This window comes from Tiliqua scincoides, chromosome 1, assembly GCF_035046505.1.
Source record: "Tiliqua scincoides isolate rTilSci1 chromosome 1, rTilSci1.hap2, whole genome shotgun sequence".
Taxonomy (NCBI): domain Eukaryota; kingdom Metazoa; phylum Chordata; class Lepidosauria; order Squamata; family Scincidae; genus Tiliqua; species Tiliqua scincoides.
The window spans coordinates 90,168,310-90,188,597 of NC_089821.1; the positions used below are offsets into that span (position 1 = coordinate 90,168,310).

The 20,288-nt window shown below is 44.0% G+C and overlaps 2 pseudogenes; one reads left to right on the plus strand and one right to left on the minus strand.

Moving 5' to 3' along the window:
* Nucleotides 1–4,124: 4,124 nt before the first annotated feature.
* LOC136637953 (5S ribosomal RNA) lies at nucleotides 4,125–4,245 on the plus strand (annotated as a pseudogene).
* An 11,804-nt stretch (nucleotides 4,246–16,049) lies between these two features.
* Nucleotides 16,050–16,166, minus strand: LOC136637696 (5S ribosomal RNA; annotated as a pseudogene).
* Nucleotides 16,167–20,288: the final 4,122 nt, after the last annotated feature.

The following is a 20,288-nucleotide window of genomic DNA, read 5'->3' on the forward strand; positions in this document are numbered from 1 at the left end:
CTATCAGATTCCTCCATTAATCTTTCAAAGGTATCTAGGCCAGGTGCCACCATAACATTCTGCGGCAACGAGTTCCACAAACTACATGCTGGTAAAGAAATTCTTTTTTCCTGTTCTAACTCTCTTTTTTTCTATTCTAACTCATCCACTATAACTTGGTGGATGCCCCTGGTTCTGCAGTTGTGCGAGAGCGAAAAGAGCATCCTTCTATCCATCTCATGCATAATTTTATACATCTCAATAACGTCCCTCCTCAGGTGCCTTTATCTGCATTTATGTTATTTGAGCTTAAACCTCTTTACTCTTAGAAAACGCAGGGAATTTTGCCAATGGTGAGACTCACAGAGCCACACTTGCCCTTTGAGGAACCTAAGCCATGCATTGTTTGATGATCATTTTTAAGTAAATTGGGTCAGTTTGAACATCATCACATTTATCTGTGAACTGGAGAGTAGATAGTTGTTTTTAGTCTGCTGTTGTTGGTGATTTTATGATATTTTGTAATCTATCAGTTTGGAAAATAAGAACAAGACAACACTATTTTAAATAAATTAAAAACATTAGATTACATTAGTACATTGCACAGCTTGTACAAATTACCTATTTTGGAGGTGGTAAAGAGTCAATAATACAGTTCTAATTCTGCTGGAAAAATGAAAAAATCCTATCCACAGCCATTTATCAGCTAAGAAAATAACTATGGGAGCAGAGGAGGGGAGGAAAGAGCAAAAAGATAATCTGAAAGAGTTTTTTTTTGTCACCTATCTATGCACGACAATATTGCTTTTAGTCACCCTACAAAAATAAGAGAAGGTGCAAATGGACATTTCCACACATGGCTATGAATGCCCCAGGAAGAAGATTTGTTGATCACAAACTCTACCACAATTTTGTGAGCTGTTCTGAGTCTAAAAAAAAAAAAAATAGGGTAATATACGAACATAAGAAGAGGCCTGCTGGATCAGGCAAAAGGCTCGTCTAGTCCAGCTTTCTGTATCTCAGAGTAGCCCCCCAGATGCCTGAGAGAACACAGCAAAATACTGGCATCCTGTTGCCACTTCCTTGCATCTGGCATTCTGAGGTATCCTCCTTCTAAAACCAGAGGTTTGCATGTAACCATCATGGCTTGTAACCTGTGACAGACTTTTCCTCCATAAATCTGTCCAATCCTCTTTTAAAGGCCCCTAGGCCAGACACCGTCACTATGTTCTGTGCCAAGGAATTGCACAGATTAATTACATGCTGGGTAAAGAATATTTTCTTTTGTCTGTACTAACTCTCCTGGCATTCAATTTTAGTGGATGCTCCCTGATTCTGGTGTTGTGCAAGAGAGAAAAGAACATCCTTCTAACCACCCCACGCATAATTTCGTATGTCCCAATCATGTCCCTTTTCTCAGGTATCTTTTTTCAGTTCAGTTCAGTAAGACCTTTATTGGCATAAAATATAGAGAAAAAACAAAACAAGACACAAATATTCAATGACATCACAACATAATCATCAGTCCTTTTCTCACACACTGCCCAGAGACCCAGAATTCTGCCTGGCTATTACTCAGGATAAAAAGGAAGCGACCTTATCCAGGGACTCAGGTTCAGATGTGGAAAGGAGAAACTAGAGCATGATTGAATCCTCCCAGCCCTGCATCCTAGCTAACAATGGGCCTAGATATTTCATGCATGAAGCATCAAGTAACGGGCAGTAGAAAAAGGTATGTGTTAGTTTCTCAATACAGTCCCTACCACACTTGCATTTCCTCTCCAAGTAAGGGATACCACTAAACCTGCCCGTTAACAAGGCCAATGGAAGAGCGTTACATCTTGCAAGTGTGAAAGCTCTCCAAGCCTGCGGGCACTCCAGGTGATAAAAGAAGGAGGCTGGTTTCCCAAAACATGGAGATAGAGTGGAGAGCATGTGGTTTTGGCAGCACTAAACAGCTCTTGTTGTTCAATGTCAAGAATTCTTTCTCTGACAAGTCTGTAAGCTACATCACGGCCCATCACACCTAGCTCTGCAGTGTCCAGCCCTATTGACTTAAGTTTAGTTAAAAGATCAGCAATCTCCAAAGGCAGGACTGAATCTGACAGTAGTTGGTGCATTAGACCAGTAGAGGTAGGGTTAAATAAAATCCTAAACCAAAATTTCAATAATTTTAGCCATGCAGTGGCTTTAACCGAATTAACCCCACCTCGAGACACAGAAGCGGGTAGGGAACACACCTGGGTAAACCCAAAATCTCCCACAAAAAAGAGGCTTGAATGCGTTCTGATGATTGGTTAATAGCCTTAAACCAGACAGGAGAGCCATAGAGAACCTGGGAAAGAACCTTCCCCTTAAACGCCTCCAGAGCGGCCAGAACATAGCCATTGCCGCAGGTGAAAAAGAAACAGGAAAAAGCTGAGGATGTTAGAGTTCAAACCCAGAATTTGAGCAGAGAGGGAAGATAAGGGTGGATGAATAGCCTTATGGAGTTAGTCCAACTGTTACCCTGCAGATGCCTGATCTCGTCTGATCTCAAAAGCTAAGCAGGGTCAGGCCGTCACCACATCCTGTGGCAAGGAGTTCCACAGACCACCCACACGCTGTGTAAAGAAATATTTTCTCTTTTCTGTTCTAACTCTCCCAACATTCAATTTTACTGGATGTCCTCTGGTTCTGGTGTTATGTGAGAGTGAAGGTTGCCAGCCAACCAACCTCCAGCTGGGCAAGAATAGTGTTAAGCTGTTTATATACAAAAAGAACCGTATTTCCAATAATAATGTTGTAATCACCCAACAAGGACAAGAAACAGTTGCTGAGACCATTCTCCTGAGATAATGGCTGCTTGTCCTGTGGAGAGGGAGCCAAAGGGGTGGGTGAAGGAGGGCAGGCTGACATCGTGCCAATATGACTGGAGGGAGACTGGTAGTTCCTCTCCGCTTCTGTTTTGGAAACATGAAGAGCTTCATATCTGTTGGGAGAAGTGAGATTCATGAGCTCACCTACTGTGTCTGACCATGCTGGGAGGTCCTCCAGACATAGCTACTTGGCTGACTTGATAGGAGAGTTGCCCTCTCCAGAGGACTGTTTATGCCTTCTCCTCTTTCCCATTGGAGCAGCTTTTTAGAATCCACTGTAATCCAAAGACAAGGGTGCAGACTGGAAACAACTGGTAGTGTGGCTTTGCTCTACCAGGACTCAGAAAGCATCCAGAGGAGGAAAAAGAGTCAATGGATCCAATTGAAGAGAAATATCAGGGCATATAACAGGAGCACAATAGCAGGGATTCTACCAGGTGGCCATCTTGGAAGTCACCGCATCTTTTTTCAACACTGAAGAGCCCCAAACATTGTAGCATTTCTTCATAAGGGAAATGCCTTAGCCCAGTAATCACTTTGGTCACTCTCTTCTGCATCTTTTCCAGTTCCACGATATCCTTTCTGAGATGTGGTGACCAGAACTGTACACAATACTCCAGATGTGGTCTTACGATGGCAAAGTAATATTGGCAGTTTTATTCTTAACCCCTTTTTGGTTTAAGTCAGGCCTGCACAATTTGTGGCTCACCAAGCTGAAAGAAGCCTATACACACACATACGTTTTAGGCTTGGGCTTAAGCAGTAGATTTATCAAGCCACAGTCGATTAGCAATCGCTATTCCAAACTCACTGGCACTCATGAATGTCACCACTTGGCTAATCCTGCTGATGTATTGAGAGCAAATGAGACAGAGGTAGCAATTTAAAGATCTGCTGGCTGGATGTTGGAGTATTTTAGGCAGATTTTCCTCAGACTATGTATTAGTGACACATTTCTTCCTATGGAGTAGTAACAAACATAGAGTATAACCATAGAGCAGAAATCACCTTTATTGCCAAATACTAATTTACTTTTTCCAAAGCAACACTAGGGAAGGGAAGAAGACCCAGCTCTTCAGCTCCTTGCACAGATGAGGAGGCAAATCGGAACTCCATAACACTGCAGATTGAAGTCACACACAAAAACTGGGTGGAATTCACTCTTTCTGCCACCCAAAAGAGCTCTGTCTGCTTTCTGGATGAATGCTTCATTTTCTGCCAGAACTGTTGCAGAGATGTATATAAGACTATAAAGGCTGACAAAATGTGGGGAGGTTAAATTCTTATGCGGATTAGCAACTGTGACCCTGCACATGCCCAATCTCATCTGATCTTGGAAGCTAAGCAGGGTCAGGTCTGGTTAGTACTTGGATGGGAGACCACCTGAGAATACCGGGTGCTGTAGGCTTATACTATAGTCTTTCGAGATTGAAGGTTGCCAACCACCACCACCATTAGCAAAGCCCCTCACTTCTACTGCTACAACTCAAAATGTCCTCTAAAATATGGCTTCTGGGTGTATGTACCACTTTATCGAGATTGGCTGTTGACAGTTCATCCAGACCAAATCCAGTTCATCCAGACCAAATCCAGACAGTTCATCCAGACCACTGGTTCAGGGTGGATCTTGCACAATATGTCGAAGCTGTGGAATGAGGAGAGTCAGAATGCCATGATTTTCTAAAAGACAGAGCCAGACGCCCTTTTACTTTGCTACCTAACAACTTATAATGCTTGTTACGAGGCATATGTTTTATTTATGATGTAATAAATTCAAGCTGGTAATTAACTTCTAGACTTAGGGCCCAGTACTAGCTACTTTGCTGGTGTTGATGCAGCTGTAATGCAGCCACAAGGTAAGGGAATAAATATTCCCTTATCTTGAGGTGGCCTCCGTGACTGCCTCCCCACCATAGGATGCAGCGCACACCCCATTGGCACAGCGGCATCTGCACTGGAAAGTTGAATAAGATTGGCTAACCTACCTAGCAAGTCACCATGTCTCAGTCAAGTATGCCCTCCCAGGACCACCATGAGCATAAACCACTGACTGATACTGTCCCATTTGATCAACCCTTGTACTATAAAAATAAACTGTGCTTCAGTACTGTAATTTCAGTTTTATGAAATCTTCAGTTCAGCAAGGCTGATATTCCACTTTCCATCATATTGCTCTTCCCTTAAGTATAATGGCACCTCCAAAAATATCAGGTCAAGTGCACAATTTCAGCGTTAGTGTTCAGTTCTGTCTTCTAACAGCCCAGTGCCTCATAGCATCCTTCTGTTGGTGACAACAAACTTCCTCTATAGCTGTGTTCCCCTGCAGGGTAATGCAAGAGACATGACTCTTTAAGGCAGAGGGACAAGGCTTAGGGATTTTAGAAGAAATAAAAATAGGACACTCAGATGTCCTTGCCTCAAGAGTGAAACATCAGATTGTTCCTTCAGCTGAGTTCTCTGCTGTTGCAACTGGAAAGAGAGAAGGCAGGCAGAAAGGGGGAAAAACAGAAACAGAAAGCAATAAAAGAAACAAAGATGAAATAAATGTAAGTCCTACATTCAACGAGCTTTATTACTACAGGTTTGCTGAAGAAAGTAGACAGAACCTGCTGTGACTTTGCTTACACATTTTGGTAACAAAGATAGGTAACAGAATCTCTCAAACACTGGTTTCCAACATGGTCTATGACCTAACTTCATTTACTTTAATGATATACTTCTACCCAACTCCCTTTGGAATAAGCATTTCATTTTCGAAATTGTGTGTAATTTACTCAGCAACCACTTTATACGTTCATCCATAATCTTTAATATTAAAGCCCTTTCCTTTACCTGTCTATCTATAAGCAACCTTCGTAGCAGAAGTGATTGCACAAAACTGGCGGTTACCATATTCCGGTCACTCACAGCTAGTGGCCAAATCGCTATGACAGAACTGAATGTTTCCAAGCACTTCTAACGGTTTAGGAGAAACAATCAAAATGTTTAAAGCAAACTAACCCAACTCTGCTTATTGCCGTTTTTATGTGCAATAAGGCTAGGTAGCTAGGAGAGGTCCTTAATAGATTGCACAGGATTTTGGTTGTACCATAAGATGGTCTAGTGTATAGGCCAGTGTTTCTCAAACTGTGGGTCGGGACCCACTAGGTGGGTCGCAAACCAATTTCAGGTGGGTCCTGAGTCATTTCAATATTTTATTTTTAATATATTAGACTTGATGCCACCATGGTATGTGACTGCATTTGTGGAAATGTTACAGACCTGTACTTTTAACAAGCTACTATGTATGTTCTTTTAACTATGATATTAAATGGGACTTACTCCTGGGTAAGTGTGAGTAGGATTGCAGCCTAGGATTGTTAAAAATGTTCCTGCTTGATGATGTCACTTCTGGTCATGACATCACTTCTGGTGGGTCCTGACAAATTCTCATTCTGAAAAGTGGGTCCTGGTGCTAAACGTGTGAGAACCACTGGTTTGGGAAAAGATTAATGGCATGGTTGTAACTGAACACAGTACAATGTGGCAGGGCCTAGGAGAGGGGGGTCAAGGGGGTAATTTGTACCCAGGCCCAGGGTCAGAAAGGGGCCCAGGAATCAAAGGAGGGAGCCCAGAAAGTTCCTGGGAACTTACATTTTCCTATCTCCTCTGAATTCGCTGCCTGTGAATGATGCTGGGGGCACAACCGTGGGCATGCAGTGGCAACTGCAGCTGCAAGCCATACACATTGGGCCCAGGAATGCATCCATGATCCTCCTTAACACAGTGTCAGATCTGGGAAGGAACAGGTCTGCTGTTGTAGCTCTTGGGCTTGTGGATCTGCTGACCATGAAGGAGCATATACGAGCTCAGGGGCACAGCTGCAGGGCTACAGCTGCTGCAGAAGTTCATATTTGGTGCAAATATGAAGATGCTAATTTTCTGCAGTGACTTTTCTATATTTCAAAGATCTTAAAGAGACTTAGGAGTGTGTTTGGTTTTCCATATTACTTTATCTAGCTGTCAGTACAGCATGGTCAGGTAGACCTGGGCTCCGCATCAAGAAGCCTGGTAGATCTGGGTTCCAAAGGCTATCCTGGCTGTCAGCCTCCTCACCCTACCCTGTTTTGCTCTCCCCTTCTAGCTACCCCCATTGCCCCCTTCCCCCTTTGGGAAGGGGCCCAAAAGAAACTTTGTACCCCCTGATAAAATTCCTCTCAGAGGCTCTGCAATGTGGAGACCTCATTGATCATCAGATCTGGAGGTTTCTAAATTTAGTGGCACTCTAAGTCCCCCTACTCTTCAATTTCATTCTGTTCCTATGATATTAAATTTGAATGTAACAAGTACAGGGTGACCCCCCCCCCCCAAAAAAAAAAAACAAAAAAAAACAGAACCCATAAAAATTTTATTAAATCCTACAAAGGTCCAGTAAATTTCAAGAAACTTACTGGACTCAAACTTCAATCTGTGTACGATTATTCCCCAAAGCTTCAGTTATCTTGGTCGCTTTGCATAAAAGTCATGTTCTTTCCAAAGAAAAATTAAAATTAACAGTTTTATTCAAAGATTTGTGGGTTCTGGTTTTTTTTGGGTCACCCTGTACCAAGAACCCCAAGCAACTAAGCAAATTATTTCAGCTAGAGTGACCACAATGAAAATTCCTCTGATTTGTATGTTGCTGTGCTTAGATATTTGATCACCAAGACGTACTAGACTTGTTTGACATTCCAGCTCATGAGGAGGTACTCTCTCTCCCAGAATGCATTTCTTTCTTCAGGCAACCACTGGAAGTGTGTAGAGCAGGGGGCAGGGCTTAAGAATGCATCTGCACTTGGCAGAGGCAGCACTAGGGTTTGCATCACCCCCAGGATGGACCTCCTCCAGTACCAGACCATACGGAATAAATTGCAATGTGCACAGCCTACATGCAGTGGCATCACTAGGTTGGTGTAACTCCTATTAACTTTACCTATTTTTCACCAAATAAATCCGTAAACAACAACAAAAAACAGTGGTCAACTTGATAACCATCACACAATAGAATAAGAGTTCCAGTATTAGCTCTGATACAGGGAAATGAGAGCTGACTCATACTAACACCTTATTGGTTTCCTACTATGTCATAACACCTCCTCATTGGCTCTTGGAACAATCATTGGTCAGTTTTAATTAAAGGAAAACCACTTTTTGTTATATAAGGCAGTTTTGATAGACTACAGATATTTCAGCATGATCAGTTTCACTGCATTCTGCATGAAATTATACATTGAATAATATAAAACATTACGGTGTTATTCAAAAATACAAAGATTAACAGTTTTGGCCAGTAGTGCTGTCACCTCTCCTCTGAGTACATCACCTGATGCATTCCACACTGGGCAGAGGTTCCTGGAAGTCCTGTGAATGCTGCACCTGGGTCAGGTTTCCATAGGATATCTAACATCTGAACAAGGCTAATAACTCATAGCCCATTCCTATCCACATTTTCCCAGGAATGAGCCCCATTGACTCTAGTGGGACTTACTTCTGAGTAGACATGCATAGGATTGGGCTCTCATTTCTTCATTCTTGCCATAGCCAGTACATATGTTCACGGTCATGGTAGAATCCGGGAAACAGAATTGCATCCATATGTTGATAAGTATCCTTACATCAATTGCTCATCAGTCTGAACATTTAAGCCCTTAATAAAACAGGACTTGATTTGTGGATTCAGAAATGGTTATCCATTTAATAGCTAGATATTTTTGGCTTAAATGAAATGGCTAAACTTGTCATCAGATAATACAGCCACTTTAAAAGAGCCAATTTCTTATACTGGGCTCTATACAACTTTTCCCTGCACTCTGGCATTGAAACAATAGACACAATACTATAGTCTTAGTTATGACACAATTAGGTCTTTCAGTCGTAATACAGTATTTAAAAAGAATTGTTTTCAGTGACAAGCTCCACTTGACTACAGTAATAAAATCCATTTATTTATTCTGGTTTACCGTCAGGTACAACTTGACAGTAGCATTTGGGGGGGGGGGGGAAGAAGCTCAAATTGCTCAATTGAATATACCTGGATTTTGCATTGCTGTTCCAGTAATTTAACCTGCAATGGGATCTGAAAGCAAGCACTCTCTTAGGGCATTTGAAATGGTCTCTGCCAGTCAGCCTGCCCTAGGTAAATCCATCGTGTTTTATTATACATAGTATGGGCAGTACCATGAGCTGGTCATGCTGTCTTACAGCTCCTGATTATTTTTAACCAATTGTGCATTATTCTTTCAAATTGCTCTGAGACAGTGAAATATTCAGAAAATTACAAAAGGTGAAAGGATATTCTGAGAGATTTATCACTATTGACCTCAATGAAGTGAGTTCTCCAACAGTAATTCCTTAAGAATGAACATTTTCAACTCATGGGCCCGATCCTACCCAACTTTCCAGCTCTGATGCTGCCATCCTGCAGTGGGGGACGGCAGTCATGGTGGTTTCCACAAGGTAAGGCACTAGTGTATCCTATTCACCCTCCTGGGCCTGAAAGTTCTACATGAAGCTTCTCAAGCTTGCATCAGCAGTTTCACTGATGCAGATCTTAGCAGCCCCATTGTGTAGTCTGGAACGTGACACAGAGGGTACCTCCAGTTGTGGGCTGTGCTATACCAGTGCTGGTCAGGATTGGGCTGTAAGACAGATGATATAGAGATGCTCATACCTATTTTGGAAGTTACCCTCCGGTAGGGGATATTTTATCTTTGTAGACAAAATCTAGGCTTGTACATCTGTTGCAAAATGGGCTTTGGAGTGTGTTAAGAGAGCAAATGATCAATTTATTTTAAAAGGAACAATAACATAGGTTTAGTATTTTAAGGTGCTATGGGGCTCTCCCACAGCCCAGTCCTACCCTAGGCCAGCCCGGAGACTGTAGCAGTGCTACGGTTGTAGCAAGCAAGTGCAAGCTACAAGCCCTGGCCACTGCCACCAATATCTGCCCCCAGCTAGCCCTCAACATGCCCCCGGACAGTACCAATTCCAGCCCCAATCCTCCCTGGAACACCCCCTTTGCCACTTTACCTGCTCCAGTGGGGGCTCTGGAGGCTATGCTAGCGGTTCAGCCCTTGTGCTGATAGAGGATGAGCAGTGTGAGTTTCCTTATATTGAATCAGACATTTGGAACATCGAACACAGTAGCATCCATGCTGAGACCACATACTGAGACATCGTCTCAGTAATTTTATATGTTAAATTATTCACAGCTGATATCTTGTTAATCTTCTAATATTGTCATAAGTGAGGTAGAATATTACAGCATTTGCATATGATAATTGATTTAAATTGTTTGTTTTAGTTATGTTTTTCATCATGATTTATTTTGATTGAACCAGATTATGGTGGAATGTGATTTCATCAAGTGTTATTGATCAGGAGAGTTTCCTTGCAAGTTGCACAATGTTTTATGCCCCAAGTCCATTTCTATTCAGCGTGTGCTTGCTGGAGTCTGGCCAGCTTGCCCATGATGCTGCCTGACTGCTCAGGTTGAGCAAGGAATTGGGGTGCAAGCACTGAACTGAACTGGAGTACCCCACATCCCAGACCCAATGTCTTCCCACTGCCCTCCTCTGGCCTACCGTCTACCAAGCCTCTTCAGTCAGTTCTCTGGTCCTCTTTCTGCTCACTGAGAGGGAGCAAGTAGGGGATCGAACCAGAAGCAACCCACCTCCTCCAGGGCCACTGGAGAGAGGATGAAGAATTAATACTGTTTCCCACTGCCTCCTTGCCCACACCTGGCTGCTTAAGAAAGCACCCAGGTGTAGGTACAGAGAGGAAGACGTGCTGATCCAGAGCCTCGTTCTCTTCCCTGGAGTTCCTGTGCCACCTCATTCCTCCATGATCACCCTGCTTCAAACAAACAGGATGAGCAGCTCATGGCACACCTGGTAGGGATGAGAAGCAAGCAGTCATATGCAGAGCAGTAGGGGAATTCAGCTGCCTCAAACAGCACCTGAGCTTTGATCAGACCTGACTGGAGGGGGGAGGGATTAGGAATCATGTTTACTATCCTAACCTCCACATATTCATTCAAATGTCTGGATACAGCCTATGCATGCACACCGGTACATATGTAAGCTCTCCACACTATTGGAAGTCCCCAAAAAATGCATTATGGAATCAGATGCCGCTCATCAAATCTCAGGTAGATATCTTCCCAGACCTGCCACCTGAGTTCCTTTTTCCTGGCGATGGCACAGATTGTACTTCTGAAGCACTGTGAAAGAACAGGGCAGGTGTTTTATTTTTCACATTTTTAAACTGCCCGTCCTCAAAGTACCTCCTCTCCTTTTGTCCTCACAACAACCTTGTGAGGTAGGTGAGGCTGGCTGAAGGTCACTCAGGATACTTCAGGCCTGAGCAGGGATCTGAACTTGGATCCTCCAGGTCATATTCCAGCTCCTGGATCAAGCCAAAGGCCCATCTAGTCCAGCTTCCTGTATTGCACAGTGGCCCACCTTATGCCTCAGGGAGCACACATCCCTTTCCACTCACAGGTGGTAGGGTGCAGGAGGTAGCTTCCTTTAACTCACTGACCTGTAGTTCATAGCAGCCTTAAAATCCTTTCAACTCTACTCTTATTAACATTAACTTACAATAGGATGACGTAGTGATGACGTGGTCCAATTTTGGTAATTGGACCAAAAAATGTGAAAAAAACACCATCACCACCACAAATTTACTATCATCTTCATCACCATCACCATCACCTGAGCATAGTGCATTATAAGTCTTGATAAATCCCAAGAGGAGTGAAAGGGATGGTAGAAATTAACTGTTCTCCTTGCCCTTCTGATAAGTCAGACTTTAAGACTAAGACTAAAGTTGTCATACTAGCTGTGGACCTCTACAGCCCCGCGCCTGGGGCAAAGCTCTGCAGGCTGTCACCACCCCCCTCTTGGCAGAGATTCGCCCCCCCCCCACTTACCAGAGGCTCACAGAGCCTCACGCAACCTCCTCCCACACCAGGGAAACCTCTGTGAGGTTCCACGGCACTATACGTCCCCGTTGGGAGCCTCAGAGAGGCTTCTGCAGGGCCCTAGAGGCTGGTGCTTGGGGCATTTGCCCCAGTCAGTCTATGGCAGGCATGCAACTGTGTCATACAGAGTTGCAATGAAATAGCAGAAATGGAATTTAAGACCATGGCAATCTACATTTACCATGCTAGATAGAACATCAAACAGCTTTCACCTACAATCTGTTCAAGTGGCTGCAAGCTATAGTAAACATCCTTTTCTTTCTCTATATCCTCACTTGTTGACTTTGATCTCCCATTCATTGTATAACAAATAGCCATTATTGTTCCTGCTTCATATATCTGGTGATTAAATATACAAGGACTCAGTCTCTGGATGGAAGAATAACATTCGCTAGTCCTGGCACAGTCTTCATAAACAAGAGGTACAGCAACAGTGGGAGGAAAATGGTACTTGACATGGAAGAAAACTGATATTTGATGTTGTAGAAATCCACTTTTCTGTCTATACATGGATAATGTAAAAATAATGTGCCCTGAAATGATACCGTTCTATCTACATAATTGAAACCAAAACAATTAGTCAACATAGAACACATAAAAAAATATTCATTTAGAGCAAGAAAAAAAAAAATCACCTTACCTAGAGAAACCAAAGAACACTCCTCCTAAATGAACCATATTGTCAGTATATAAACCCCCACATCCTCTCCAGCTGGGAACATTTTTCAAAGCAGGTAAAAAGCTGATTAAGAGTACTGGTGAATAAAGGCAAACTGATGTCAATTAACCCCCAGGTGGGACAATCAATTAGTGTCAATCAGGAAGCCCTTATACCACATAAATTAACATAATGAAAATGGCTCTCAGTCCTCTGAAGGGCACAAAACATTTACCTTGTTGAAATGTTCTTCTACAATCTTACACAAGTGCCCTTACCTATACAATGTATCTGCTGACAACCATCATCATCTCTGATTCCCGTATTTCAGCAACTATTGTTTTCACAATACATATTTAGTGAGAAGGTTTGTTCTTATGCTTAGGACTGATTTTGGATTTGTCCTCCATTCTGCACCATATAATTAAGGCTGTGGCATGCATGTATTGAACCAAACAGCTATAGGGACTGTGAACAAAAACAGGTTAGAAATGGATCATGGCGCCTGCAGTTATTTTTTTATTTTTCTTGTACATGGACTGAAAAGACTTATCAAGTCTTCAATCCAGAGCATTGGGAGTAAGTCCTTGTGAACGCAGTGGGGCTTATTTCTGAGTAAATAAGTATGGCATGGGCCGCACAGTTCATACGACTTGGAACACAATATTGTCACCTCCCCCAAAACTCGAGGACACGGTGGGGTCATGCACAGTGCACTGCTATCCAATAACACACCACGTGGAAGGTACAGAAACAGCTGTTTATTGCAGGTTAACCAAGCAAGGCACAAAGAGAATGTTCTCAGATCATGTGCAAAGTTCAGCTGGATGCAGCCAGTCTTTGATACCCAGTTCAAAGCAATCCAGTTCAACAGGCAAAAGCACAGTAAATTTCCATCCCTGCCTCACCCAAGCTCCCCTCTACTGCCCCTCTTGGTAATAGTGTCCCCCCTTCAGATACACTTTGCTGCTCTTGCAAGACAACAGGGTGTTTATGAAGACTTGCCCTGTCTGGTCTTAAAGGACCAGGGCACTGGGGATCTGGGCACTTGGTGAGGGCATGAAGTCTTCTTACTACTTAGTAAGCAAAAGTTTTGTCAATATTTAGTTTTACTCTTGTCTCTAAGCATGGAGTCACTGTTGTTAAAGCATACAGCCCCTCGCACACATGGGGCTGTATGCTTTAACATACATTCCACATCGTCGCACATTCCATGTCCCGACCTGGACTAACAGGGGAGCCTACGGCATCAATCTGATGACTACTCTACCCCTACCACGTCTGCAAACTATGGCTATGTCTGTTTGCAAGGTATTCGCATTCCTCCCTACCATTACATGTCATGTTTCAGAATGGCGTGCTAGATTTGCCCTGGCATATTTGACGGTAACATCACATACTATCAATGAAATTCTAGCACAAAGGCATGGTTGAGAGACAGCAGATCAACAGTCACTGAATATAGAGGAGATGCATTACAGAAAGTGATGCTCAGAAATAAACGTATTTCAAGCTGTAGCCAGTACTCCATCAGGGAAAAATCTGAATCCAAAAGAACAAGCAAGTCAGAACCATTTTAGTGACATGATGCAGACTTCAGAGAGTTTCAGCTTTGCATATTTTGAATGTGACCCTCTTGTTGGTTTGGAATAGTGTCCTTGCAGAACTGGCAGAAGACTTTGCAGCAATTACTCATTCTACTTTGCCAATGCAGCAAATTATCCGGTGTAGAAATGAATGTATGGACTGCACATACATACAGGTAGTTTGAAATGATCCTTTTCCTCCACACATAGACACTTGGGTGCATTCATTTCCCCTGCCAAGTAATATTTGAAAGGGGTTTTAGAGCCCAGTCCAACCTGTGCAGTGATGCTGTGGCTTTTGCTGCATCCCACAGCAGATACTCAGTTGCTGAATGTCTCCTTGGGAGAAGGGGATATTTATCCCCCTGCCCCCATGTAAGGACCTAGGCTGTGTTGCCCTCAGTTGATTCAGTTGGGTCCACGGGAACCCCATCCCACCCACCCAGCTGCAGCATGAGATTAGCTGGTTGCCTTCAGGAGCAGGAAGGAATTTTTTTTGCTTCGCACCACATTGGCCTTGGTGTGGGATTTTTTTCACCTACCCATACTGCGGCAGGTGGGGTGGTTGAGTTTAGTCAAGCTGGTCACATCTGGCAAGAATAGTGTGGGACAGAGAATAGGAATAAGGGATAAGGAATTGGTGCGCACCCTGAAGTAAGCAAGAGTTAGGGGGGAGCCAGAACTGATCTCAGGAGGCTGTCTGGCTCTGGGATGCTGGTTGGAGACCCTGCCTCCCCCCCATGCTCAGGTTGCAGTCTTCCTCAAAGGCTATCTGGCTTGGGGTGGATGGTGTGATTCAGCTGCCTTGACCCCGTTGGGATAGATTGGCTTATGACTCTGCTGCTCTGAATCAGGGTGCAAACACCATAGTGGCATGCTGTATCCCCCACAGTAGGTATCCACACTTGGAGGGGGGGGGGTAATAGTTTTTGCCTGATGCAATGTTTGCATCTTGTTGAGTTATTTAGTTAAATGTGGCCCAGTTTAAATCCAATTTATGTCTCATGCGGGAGGGGGGGTGCTGGAACAATGCCACATGTGGCATTAAGCACATGCTCAACAGCAATGCACTGTAATTTTCTCTTAAATAAATAGGTGGATTCGAAGACCCCATACCAATGCACCACAAATGTGATGTGGGAGGCAATGAGACTTGGTTCCCACTGGAGAAACCAAGGAAAGTTTCTTTTCCAAAGCAAATAGAAGCTATGGGGGACAAATCCAGATCTGCACCATAGCAGGGGAAAAGGGTTAAGGCCCCTCATTCTGTTATCCCAATCTGGATACTATTTAGGTAAGAAAACACAAGTCCATCAGCACATAGCCACTCCTGAACTGCTAATGTTGATTCAGGAAAGTAAGTATTCCCCTGCAAAGCACAGCAGAAATTATCGGATTGCTGCTATTGATACTAAGTCAGTTTTAGCAATAACTACCTTACAGCCCAATCCGATGGTGCCTCTGCCCTCAGAGAAACAGCAGTACCAAAATGGCCACAGAGGGCACAGAGGCAGCTGCTGAAGTCTCAGGGTAAGGGAGTATTTGCTCCCTTTCCCCAGGTGGTGTGCAGCTGGTGGCAATGAGTCTCCTTGGATCTGCACCCATTTTTGAGTGGATGCAGACTGGAAGAGGCCCTTGTCAGGGACAGGGAGGGCGCACAGGATACTGGCACAGGCTCTGCTGCCATCTCCGCCACCTCCTGGGTCTGATCGTCCCTTCCCCCACTGGAAAAGCTGCACCGGTGGCCGGCCATTAAATTTGTCACTGGCCATTCTCCTCATTTTTCCTTGAGGCACGGAGGCCCAGTGCTGGGACTCCCCCCTCCCAGGTGCCACAAATGTACTTTATGGCATGTTTGCTAGACCCAGAACCATTGGTGTGTGTGTACCACTGGCACTCTGGCCTATAAGATTGTGTCTTAGAGTCCTGATGGTTGGCAACCTTCAGTCTAGAAAGACTATGGTATAAGCCTACAGCACCCGGTATTCCTAGGCGGTCTCCCATCCAAGTACTAACCAGGCCTGACCCTGCTTAGCTTCCGAGATCAGACGAGATCAGGCATGTGCAGGGTAACAGTTGCTACTCAGACGTTATCTCTCTGCATTCACTGAATCAAGGGAAAAGAGGATATATACGTGAACCAGTTAGTCACCCCCACTCCCTTCTGTTCATGCTCTCCTCTTGTCCCCATGTTCTGCACTTCTTTACAGAGGTGAGTAACGAAGAGTAACGAAGAGGTGAGTGTGGGAAGAGTGATAATAAATCACTATGATTTTGGACCCTGGAGGTGAGGGGGGCACCTAGGGGTGTGTCAGGGAATGTGTCACCATGAAGACTTGAATAGCCAACAAACTCCAGGGCAAATCTGGGGAGATATTTCTTGCAGAGAGCTTAGATGAAGAAAATTTGAACAGTTAGTCCCAGTATTTTCCAGAAGAAATACAACAAATCTTGTGTTAAAGTTGCAGATTTAACAACACTATTTTAAGAAGTCTGTGGAAGGGTTGCCAATATTTTTTACTGGCTTCTGCTTCTGTATCTCTAAAGCAGCAATTAGCAGGGGGAAATGTTTATGTCTGTGCCATGAAAAACTTTCCCTGCTTAAAGCTGCAGATCAAACTGCTGTTAAAGGCATAGGAACAGGTTGGGTTTCTTTTCAATCTGGTCAGTTGGAAACCATACTCTGGTTGAACTTTTTTAATTTTCCTTTTTTTCTTTTAAGAAAAACCATTCAGGTTCAGTGCAATTGTTTTTCATCACAAAGAGCACATGATAAGTAAATGCTTAAAGAAAACTAGACCATTATAAAAATCAGTTAAAAATGTAAATCTTGCATGGATTAGTCATTAGGAAACAGGTTGGCTGGCAACATTGCATAAAATTGATCCTTCAGACAGTGACAGCAGCTGATGAGAGCACTTAAAGTTCTGAAAAACCAATATTATTTCCTCCCAAAAATGCTGATCATTAAATAATACCTAAATTTATTTCCAAAAAGATACTGGATAACCAAGTTCTTATTCATCTATGGAAGCTCATTGCCAGACCACAACATCATAGTTATAATTTTATATATTCAATGACCTAGCTTCATGATTTTTTAAAATAATGTGTTCACTATATTTTCTCCTACATATTGCAAGACCTGATCTGTTTTGGGACCTTATGGCACAATCCTATTAAGATTCCTGTGCAGGAATAGAGTATCCATGGTAGGAATAGAGGCCGTTGGAGGTCTCAACTGCCTGATACGGGGCTGCTCAAACTTGCATCAGCAATTTTGCTGCTGCAAACCCAAGTTTCCCCATAGTGACTGCTGGGGCTTACCCCAGGGGAAGGGCATGAAAGTCCCCTTCCCTCAGGGAGACCTCCAGCAGTCTCTCCATCCACCCTGGATACAGCGGAGGCCTGCTGCATTGCGGCACAGGTTGGTTAGGATTGGACTGCCCATCACGTGCCTTACAAACTGAAAATGGAACATTTTTATAGCCAAGAAACATGTTCTCCTAATCATACAGGGCACGGAGCAAGCAAAACCATATACTGGGGCTTCCATTACTCCTTAATACATGTGTAACAGCCTTATGGGGATTTCTGAAGTATCCAGGAATGTGTATCCATGCTTCCAGAATGCAAGATTTGCTTGTATTATAAAGAAGTTTGGTCCCCACTGGATCCCTCAAAGGAGTATCAAAATGGTTATGGCAATTACCCCTGCTAATTGGGTAAGAGGCACTTTTTCAAGTGGGTGCTCCACGGGGACAGTAACTGGCCCTCCTCACCCCAGCAGTGTCTTTTCTAGTGACTGTCTGCTGGTGTTCTTTTGCATCTTTTCAGACTGTGAACCCTTTGGGGACAGGGAGCCATTAGTTGTTTCATTATTCTCTGTAAACCACTCTGTGAACTTTTCATTTAAAAAGCAACATATAAATACTGTTAATAACAATAGAGCCCTGCTGAATAAGGCCATCTAGTCCAGCATCCTTCATCTCACACTGGCCCACCTGCCTCAGGGAACACACAAGATAAGATACCTGCATCCTGTTGCCACTCTCTTGCATCTGGCATTTGGAGGTAGCCTACTTCTAAAAGAGAACTGGAATTTGGTACACACTGTCCATGCCACCTTAATTACTAAAAAAGGAAAGGGAAGAAACAGGACAAAGTTTGGGGCAACCAAACTGTAAACATAATGTAATGTGGGATTTTATTCAATACACTTTTATGACCCTCAAACTGGAGACATGGGAACATTTTTAATGACCACCTAGAATAAATCTATACCGGCAGTTAAAATTGCTTATTATCGATACGGTTTTCGAAGAACTTGAGACCAGATAGATTAAAAAACTTCTTGTTGTTGTCACAGCCTATTCCTTATGTCACCTAATGGTGGAAGTTTGTGGCAACTGTGACCTTTCAAACCACAGTATTCTGCTGCTTCGATTAATGTCCTTGCTTCTAGCTGCTGCTGAGAAGTTCTGAAAGGTGCACAAATTTTCATCAGCTTAATGAACTTCAGAATTTTGCACACAAATCTCCTTTCAGGTTCATTTTTAAGTGGTTCTTTCTTTTTCTGCAGAAACATGCTTTAGTTGGGAAATAGAATGGATGTTGTGAAGGTCAAGAACAGAGTGAACCTCACAAGATACTACTTCCTGTTTCTATGTGACAATGGATGAACGGCTTCCACCCCATTCCTATGGAGGGCCTGCAGTAGCAGAGCATGTGACCCGCTGCCATAACTCCTCCTCCTAAGCACCACAAAAGATGTACCGCTGTCACAGTGGGACCGCTGACACGGTTAGGGTGTGATCCTATTCTGTGCACAAGTCCAAGAAGAGTGGAGCGGCTTGAAGCCGCTCTGAACTCCCCGGGGACAGGGGTTGGGATCTGGCATAACTGTTGGATCCCTGCTCCGCCTCTTGCTCCCCACCTGCCTGCCCTTGGGGCCACTCACTGTCCACCTGCCCTCCCCCACCCTGGAGCACCTCTCTCCTGCCTCCTTCCCGCCTCCCCCCCACCCACCCCAGAGCCTTGCCACAGCCCAGCTGGGCTGATGCAAGGCTCAGTGCCTCCGTTGGCACAGAGGTTTGTGTCAGCTTCCACAGGCCAGCGCACCTCTACCCGCCGGCCTTGCTGACCATTGAGGACCGTCCTGGGCTGGTGCAAGGGACTTGCACTGGCCCAAGGGTGCCTCTGGACATCGCCCTTAGAGACCCAGCACACACGCCAGCAGCTCTGGGGTACCACAGCAGGCAAGGTGGCAAGAAGGCATTTTGGTGGAGGGCTGGGGCAGGGAAAGGGCAAGAGGGGTAGGACCTCTGAGGAACAGCACATACCAAGATTCTATCCCCCCCTTCCTAGCCCAGACCCACTTAGGATTCTCCTTGGAGTTACGCTAGCAAAAGAGTTGGCATTGGTCCAAGGAGACCTATTGGTAGCTATGTGGCCTACAGTAAGCTAAGTAAATAATTTTTCTTACCTTACTCATACTGCCTGGTACCCATCCCCCGCCCCACACCATAGCATCCAGCACATGCTCTGGCAGTGAAACTGCATTATGTACACTGGTGGGGGGGGATAGGATTGGGCTGTCAATGTGAAAATAGTATAAAGGTCTGTAAAACCGAATAATAATATTTATTTAAGGTTTAGCAATCTTGTACAGGCAAGTCTATATTGGGATGAGATTGCTCTTCCAGTCTTTTCCAGTCTTGAGAGGAGTGGGGGAAAGAGATGGACAGGCCAGGAGAAGACATGGACTTGGTTGCCTTCAAATTTTGTGGTGCCCAGGCATGCACAAAAATTCAACAATTGACTGAAAAGCGAGTGGGTGCCAGTGCTAGGAAAAGAGTCAGACACTAGCTAGTTGGAAGTGCGACAAAGCTGCCAAAAGATAAATTAAGACAAGGGAAGTGATTCATTGGGATTAATTAGTCTAATGCTGATTTTCCTCTTGGAACCAGTTCATTGGAAAAGGACAAACCCGAACAGACATAGTATCCTGGGTCTCTAAACCAGGGATGTCAAACAGAAGACCCAGGGGCCTAATGCGGCCCACGGAAGCTTTTTATCCGGCCCTCAGGCTCTCAGCTGCTGAGCAGTGCTGAGGTGTTACTGCTGAAAGTGCAGTCCACATGAAAATTGGGCTCTCCCATATCTCGAAATACAATCAAGATTTGCATATTTTCTCTTCTGTTGTT